Raw genomic sequence first — 8,699 nt, 5'->3', positions numbered from 1 at the left:
CTCGCCTGGGAAGAGTGCAATGATGGTGCCAACTTGGGCCAGTGAAGCAACGTCCTCCACAACTAGACTGAAGAACAAAAGGACAGCAACTTGTCTGTCCCCCTTCCCCCAATTCCCCAGCACTGTTTCCATCCCCCAATTCCCCAATAAAAACATCTAAAAAAAAAGATTCTAAGCTGAATGGGAGCTCCTGTATGATGTGACTCATGTCTGAGAGCTCAGCCACAGGTAGCTTCTAGAGACAGCATTCTATATTCAACGTTTGGCAAGAGGCCTTAGTGTCAGTCTTTCCAGAGCCTCTAGCTCCTAACAGTCTCCTTTGTGAGGAAATTAGACCTTTTGACTCGAGCCAGATGGCACTGAGGAGAAGAATGGCACCTTGTTCTGAAAAAGACTTCCTATCCAGCAATTTGGGTTAAAAACCAGACTGGTGTTAATGACTTCAAGTGGTGCAAGAATGGGCAATCAGAGAAATGGTTAGGAACCTGGGGGAGGTTGTGAGGGTGGGCATACTGTTCTATTTCCTGGCTTTTTCGAGATAAATGTTTCATTTTCCAATTTTCTGTTGGGGACTTATAACGTAGAGCAACCTTTTGCCCTGGTGTTGTATTTTAGCTATTCCAGGTTATATCAGACTTTACTTGAATATACTGGAGTTATTTGTTATCACCGGGTCTATACCACACTCAGTTTGGGGTTTAAAAAAAGAAAAAAAGAAAAGACATTGGAATGGTAGGCATCGCCAGATTGTTAAGGGAAAATAATCAAGAAGTCAATATTCAAACTAACATTCAAGAGTGAGGTTGAAATCAAGATAAATACTAAAATAGTTTACTAGTAGTAAATTGTTGCTTAAAATATAGTCAAGTACATATATCAAGATGGAGGAAATTGGGGCCGGCCGTGTGGTGCATTGGTTAAGAGTTGGCTTGGGAGCGCCGGCTCTGAGCAGCATGGCGGTGGTTCGGATCCCACATGAGGGCTAGTGATGCTGCGCCCTCTACAGCTAAGATGGTGAAAAACAGCTCGACCTGGAGCTGGACTGCCGTGAGTCGCCGGCGACGGCGTTGGCTGCCATAGGGCTGCAGTGGGCTGCCTGAAAGCTACTGTGAGTAGCAGGCAGCCAGCGTGAACGGCCAGCAGCTGGCATGAGCTGCCAAGAGCCACCGTGAGCAGCAGTCCAGTGACCAGCGAGCAACTGCCTCACCCGGGAAGAGCGCAATGATAATACCAACATGAGCCAGGGAAGTGGCCCACAACTAGACTGAAGAACAAAAGGACAGCAACTTGTCTGTTCCCCTTCCCTGATTCCCCAATAAAATCTTAAAAAAAAAAAAAAAGATGGAGGAAATTGAACACAAGAGAAAGTGTTGGCTCTAAGTACTAATTTTGAACAGAAAAGTTAATAAAAATACTGGTAAATCTAAATTAATATTGAGTGTTAAAAAGCAATAATAATAAATACCTCTAAATTGAGAGGGTTTTTGAAAAGGTGAAAACAAATTACTATAATAACGTGAATGATGAGAAGGGTGAAGTTTCTAGGATTGTGTATTGTTCAAAAGAGGCTAACAACATCTTAGATCTAATTGAGTGTGCAAGTTATAAATTTAAGGGTAAACACTGAATGAATAAAAATAAAATGTATATATTTTTTTATTGATGTAAAAGAAAAGCAAAGTAACTTGTTAATTTTACCACTGTGAAGGAAATATACTTGACAACCATGAACTTCTCACCAGAGAAAGTATCCCCCAAAAAAGGATAAATCAGATAAACCCAAAAAAGATTAAAGCTTATATATAAATACGATGAAGAAAAGATAGAATTCAAAATTGTGTACCCATATAAAAAAATAGCAAGCCTTGTTTCCTGATACTTTTTTTATATCACATAAAGTTTTATGTAAACAAACCTGAACCCACCCCACCCCCTATTTACCAAAGAAACTCCTTTTAATTCTGTAATAAATAAAGATTAATATATATTTAAAAAATTTTTAAGACCATTCTCTTTCTACTGTATTGCCAGGAGGAAAGAGTTTGCATGTGAGACATTAGCTCGAGAGACCATCATTAAATGTTACCACCTTTATGAAACTATTATAGAGTCATAGCTTTATGCCATAGAAATGGAACAACTCCTTCTTAAAGCAACAACAATGGATCAATGGCAATAGCAGCCAGTATTTATGCTTTGAATGTGATATTTCTGGCTGGAATATGAGGGGTAGATTGGTGGGGCTCATGGTGAGAGGTAGGGAAATGGCTATGTGGAACAGCCATGGAAAATCCAGGGAACAATACCAAGTGGACTTTTGTAACATAGGAGAGAGATCTGAACGTAAGGATGTGGATTCAGAAGGTTTCACAAGTAAGATGTGAACTAAAGCCAAGGGTGTAAATGACATTCTCCAAGAAAAAATGCAAAGCAAGTTCAGAAGAGAACCAAGAACAAAACTTGGGTTAATAAAACAAAGAAACAAAAAACTCACTTAGAGAGGTAGAAAGAAATACAGTCACAGAAGCAAAAGAGGGAAAAGGTGCTAAAGAAAAACAATGCTCAACAGAGTTAAATAAAAACTGCAAAGAATTCTAAAAGTTAATGGTATCTGGTAGTTAAGATATCATAGGGGACCTGTGGAAAAACTTCATAACAGTGTAGATTAAGGAATAGAGTGTGTCCTTAGGTGGGGCTCCTTGGAAACAGGCTCTGAGATAAAGAGAATTATCAGGAGTGGCAAGTAGAGAGAGAAATTAAACTATGATGAGGTTGCAACAGAAGCCTCCATAGAGCCTATGGATAGCCCTGGAGCTGGGAAAGCCTTGCAGAATTATGCCCAAGATTAATATTTTTTAATGCATAACATCCAAGCCAGTAGAGGTGGGGGGGAAATAGCTCAATAGAAAGCAAAAAAGTATATAGAAAGCTAAATTTAAAAAAAGCATGGTAAATAGAAAACACAAAATAAGATAGTAGAAATAAATTACACTATATTAGTAAAGTTGCAAAAGTATACTTATAGCATGATACCACACAAATAAAAATTTAAACACAAAAAATAATAACATTGCTTGTGGACATATACCTATGTAGTAAAATTATAGAATATGGGATACATACTAACTTCTAGATACTGCTTACCTGTAGTAAGTAGGGAAGAGAATAAGGGAGGGTTGCTCCAGCTATGTTTGTAAATTTTATGTCTTTTGAAAGAACCTGAAACAAATAAGGCAACATGTTAAGGGTTGCTATTGGATACATAAATGTTTATCATGTTATAGTCTATCTTACTGTATATCTTGAATATTAACTCAATATTTAAAACCCCCAAAACATGATCTCACAGAAAAATCTCAATAAATAAGCCTATTGTGCAAATAAAGAATTAAATATTTATAAACACCTTCTCACTGGTTATGAGTACATTGAAGGAGGCTGCAAAATTGTCTTTTCCACATCAACTGTAAACACAGCTTATAGGAAAGGCAATGTCCCTACCATACCACATGTTATCTCTATGACTTAATAACATATCCCAGTTATCTCTATGACTTAAATACCACAGAGAAATTGAATGTAGAAGACCCTTGAGTTCCAAGACTATATATTTCTGTATATTATGATGCATCCAAAACAGTGCCTTCACAATGTTTAGTTTTTTTTTTTTTAAGATTTTATTGGGGAATTGGGAGAGGGGAACACCGTTGGGGAATCGGGGAAGGGGAACAGACAAGTTGCTGTCCTTTTGTTCTTCAGCCTAGTTGTGGAGGACGTTGCTTCACTGGTCCATGTTGGTATTATCATTGCCCTCTTCCCGAGTGAGGCAGATCATTTGCCGCTGTTGGACAGCCACTCATGGTAGCTCACAGCAGCCCATTGCAGCCTCCCTGCAGCCTACACCATCGCAGGCGACTCTCGGCAGCCCAGCTCCAGGTCGAGCTGTTGTTCATCATCTTAGCTGTAGAGGGCGCAGCATCACTGGCCCTACTGTGGGATCCCTGTGGGATCCGAACTGGAGTCCTGCTGCTCAGAGCTGGCGTCCCAAGCCAACTCTTAACCAACACGCCTCTCGGCTAGCCCCAATGTTTAGTGCTCTTTAAAGGAAGGAAAGAAATAGAGCATAAAAAAGGTACACACTTCCTTTGATGTGTGACTTGGTGCTTCGATGGTTTTGTTTTTCTGACTATTCATAGGTTCAAGGCAATGTAGTTGTTTTGTCATTGGGAGAATTAGATTAATCTTTTTCTGATGCTGAAGAAGACAGAGAAGAGAGGAAGGGAGCAAATTTAAAAAAACAAAAACAAAAAAAAACGATATTAAAGTCCTTCAAATAAGAAATTGGAATGCACTCTTCCTCAACATAACCCATCTCAAGCTCTAAATAGGAATTTTGTGAAAGTCATTTTGAATTCTATTTTCATAAAAGCGTTAAATAATGAGCAGCCTAAAATATGAAATCATAAATTTAATGTTTCTCTCCTTGATAGTCATAATTTTTTAACACTGTGGCAAATATAATTAGGGAACAATTACCATGCTCCCTCAAAAAGAAACTGAAACAATGTTTGGGGAAAATAAATAAGTATTTTGTAAACCCCCAGTTCCCACTTGTCTTGCAAGGGAAGGCAACTAACTATATTAGGATCCACTGCTAATGGTCTCTTTCATGGTGCAGAAAAGGTGCCCTGTCTGCCATTAAGATGGAGCCATACAGTTCCCACCTTCTTCTAGTAAAGCAAGAGGGTAAAGAGAAAACCTGTTAATAGAGAAAGAAGGGGTGAAGGGTGAAGGGGGGTGCTGCAAGGGGGAAAGAGGAGTTAGACCTCTAAGTCTTGATTGCTCTTCTCCAGGGCAACTTTCTAGAGAAGGAAGCTATTAGCATGAGGAAAATGCTGAAAGTAAAAAGGGCTCATGCCCTGCTGCTTTTTGACTTGGTGCAAGGTCCAATACTGTGACTGTTCCATGGTGACGAGAAGTGGGTGCATAGATTACCTTGAAGCAGTGGCCCTGGCTCCTGTGTGGCCTGCAGGGTGTCCTGGTGAGGGAGCATGGAAATGGGGAGGAGTCTAGTGGAAACTGTGAGGCTGCAGTGTAGAACAAATGACCTAAACCACAGACCCAGTGATGATACCAGCAGACTGTCCAAAAGCTAGGTAAGACCTGCCACATCTCAAAGGGGCCCTCAATGGCCACCACTCCACAGAGATGCCATTCTGCCACAGGGACAAATTTGCATCTTGACACCCCCCACAGGGTTCAGAGGCCCCTCCTCTTCTCTCCATCATAAGGTTGTGAATCCTTCTACACAGACACAATATAGGAGGGAAGTGAGGTTAAGGGGGAGAGATGTGAAAAATTTTGCACCTACCCAAAAGAAAATGTATTATTCAAAAGTGACCATTCGTTTCAACTGAAAAAGGTTGTTAGCTTGAATTGACAAGCTTAAAGTCTGGTTTTTTTTTCCCTCCAACTATAGACACTTGCAAGGAAAATTAAGTCCATCAAAGAAAATAAAGAGCAATATTTTCTTTGTATATTGAAATCAGAATGTAGGTAAATTTTTGACCCCACTATGCAGATATTTACAGAAGTATTTTTGTAGGTTGTTTTTTCTGCTGATGTTAATACCTTTCTCAATTCACATGTATTACCCATTTTGAAATAAACTGTAGTCCCCATTGTAGTGACCAAGGAGGCTCCAACTGCAAATACCAGCTTTGTTTATTCTGGAATTGGCAGGTGTAAAGCATGAAGCAAGGGACAGTAAGGTTAAGAATAGACTCAGTTCAACCAAATCAATGCGATTTTACCACCACAACAAGGAATAGACTCCGTTCTTTGCAATCACAAGAAAATGCCCACCCAGCCGGTCTGCCCTTCTTTTTAATTTATTCCTTTCCCTGCGTCTAAATGCACTTACAATTAGAACCGTAGAAAGCCACGCGCACCACGATCACGGTCCCTCACCACTGTGACCATTCACAGGCCATTTCATACGCCTGTCTCAGCATCTAATAACAAAGGAAAAACATATGGCAGGTCATGATAATGATTTTGTGTCTTTCTGTAATGATGAAAAAAAAAAAAACAACCGCCCTGATCCTGCATAATAATCACGTTGTTATTCATGGAACTTAACCGACATTTCCTCATGAATTTTAATGTGCCATCCATTTCTCACGACTTATCCCCACAATTCTTTCTGCGCCTTTGCAGAACATTATTCTCTTATCGCTCTCTTTCTTTCAATGATGTAATTATTCTGTCTAAGCCAAAAGGCTTTAAGATGTTGCCTTTTTACTGTATTGGTCAAAGAGCTGGCCTGGGTTGACATTACATAACCTAGAAACATCAAGCTGTGCATTTACAATTTCTGCAGTTTTTCCCTATGTGTATGTTACTTAATTTTTAAAAGTTTCTTTTTAATAATGATCTTGAACATTAAGCAATCATAAATTTGTGCCTTTTTTAAAAAATCATAATTAGTTGCACTCAGGAAAGTACGTGATTTTGTTCTGTGTTTTAAAAGGCAATCATTTGCAGGCCGGCAGAGTGGCGCGTTGTTTAGGAGTTGGCTTGGGATGCCAGCTCTGAGCAACAGGGCCCCGGTTCGGATCCCACATGAGGGCCAGTGATGTTGCGCGCTCTACATCTAAGACGGTGAACAACAGCTCAACCTGGAACTGGGCTGCTGTGAGTCGCTGGTGACAGCATGGGCTGCAGTGGGTCTGGCCAGCAGCGGGTGTGTGCTTTCGTGAGCTTCCTTGAGCAGCCCTGAGCTGCCATCCAATGGCCTGCAAGTGACTGCCTCACCAGGGAAGAGCACAAAGATAATACCAACATGGGCCAGTGAAGCGAAGTCCTCCACAACTAGACTGAGGAACAAAAGGACAGCAACTTGTCTGTTCCCCTCCCCCAATTCCCCAATAAAAAAATCTTTAAAAAATAAAATAAAAGGGAATCATTTGCAATATTTTTTCTTCCTATTCCTCTTTTGAAGGTATAATTCATATTGAAATTCAGTCCCATATTATTTGTAGACAAGTAATCTCAAAATTACATAAAACTAGGCTAGATTTTAAACTATTTAAGGATACAAACTGTCTTACTGATCTTTGTATTTTTATCTTTATATTCAAGGACTTCCAAATAAAAGGCCCTCATAAATATTTACTTAATAAGTAAAAAGTACCTTTTGAAGAAAACACATCAGTGGTCACCAGGTCTGAAGATGGAAGGATGAAATTGCCTGCAAAGGGGCTGTAAGAAAATTTTTACAGTGATGTTAATATTCTACAAATTAATTATGGTGGTAATTACACAGCTGTATGCATTCTCAAAGACTGTACACTGAAAATGATTAATTTTATTGCAATTATCTCAATAAATCTGCTTTTAAAAGAATCTTGTCATGATATCATGGTTTCCTTATGGGAAATAACTAATAACAAATGCTGTTAACAAATAACTAGAACATTCTTTGCAAGATCAAATAACCTGGTTTTAGATCAACCTTGAAAATTCCTAATTTCTTGATTGAATGATCAACAATTTATTAAATACTACCATATGTTTGGTCCTATACTAGATGATTTATGTTCTTTTTTAAATTCTTGTACCAACAAGTATTGTCAAATAAGAATTATTATTTCTGTATGCTATATACTAAGGCTCAAAGAGATTAGGTAAACTTGTCCAAAAACAGATATCATGCTTTTTAAAAATCAGTGCATGCATAAACATAGTTTCAAAGAGGCTAAACTGAACTCTTATTTGTGATTTAGGAATTGTAAGGTGTCAGATGATTTGATCCAAAAAAGTACCTATGGCAATAAAAATAAAAATTTAAATTCAGCAAATAATTATTTGCTTACTCTGTGTCAAACACTATGCTATATATTTCAGAGAATGTAATGCTGAAAATATATGCACTTTGTTTTCATATTCCATATTACATGGATATGAGATGCATAAATAAATAGCAACAATACCAGGCAAAGTGTGGGGCTACAATACAATTAGAAACAATCTTGCATTGAAGAAGGAAGAAGTAACTTTAGCTTATAAAATAATTTTAAAAACACAGCCAGCCACCAAGAAGAATTTAGAAGAGGCTCAGGCTTAGATGATTTTGAGATCAAAAAAGAAAAGCAAAAACTTTTCTCCTTCCCTTGATCTATTTATTTATTCTCAGCTCAAAGCTCATCTAGCAAGCAACCTGAGTGTGCCTAGTTGGATACTAGTCCTTAGACTTTCACATGGAAACCTCTCTTATTTCATTCAGCTTTATGCTTAGGTTTCCTTCCTAAAGAGGCCTTTCCTGACCATGTTGCCTAAAAGAGTATTTCCTTCCTCTTTCTCTCTTCCTTCCTCTTTAGTTTCCTTCATATCATTTATTACCATCAGACATTATATGAAATAGGTCTATTTAATATAATGTATTTAAGCTCCTTGGGGAAGGGCCCATTTGTCTTGTTCACTATTGTGCCTCCAGCACCTAGATTAGTGCTGTATACTCTTTGTTGAACGAATGAATGAATTTTAGACAGGTCTTTCTGACCATAAAAATTCATCTCCATATTTTTCAGTCTTCACTTGAAGTTCTTCCAATTTTTCACTTTATGGTTATTTGACATTTGCTAGATATTAATATCTTAATATTAATATTTTGAAGTGGTGGGCTGGCCGAGTGGTGC

Source organism: Hipposideros armiger, unplaced genomic scaffold (genome assembly GCF_001890085.2).
Source record: "Hipposideros armiger isolate ML-2016 unplaced genomic scaffold, ASM189008v1 scaffold_29, whole genome shotgun sequence".
Lineage (NCBI taxonomy): Eukaryota > Metazoa > Chordata > Mammalia > Chiroptera > Hipposideridae > Hipposideros > Hipposideros armiger.
This window is presented reverse-complemented; position numbering follows the sequence as displayed.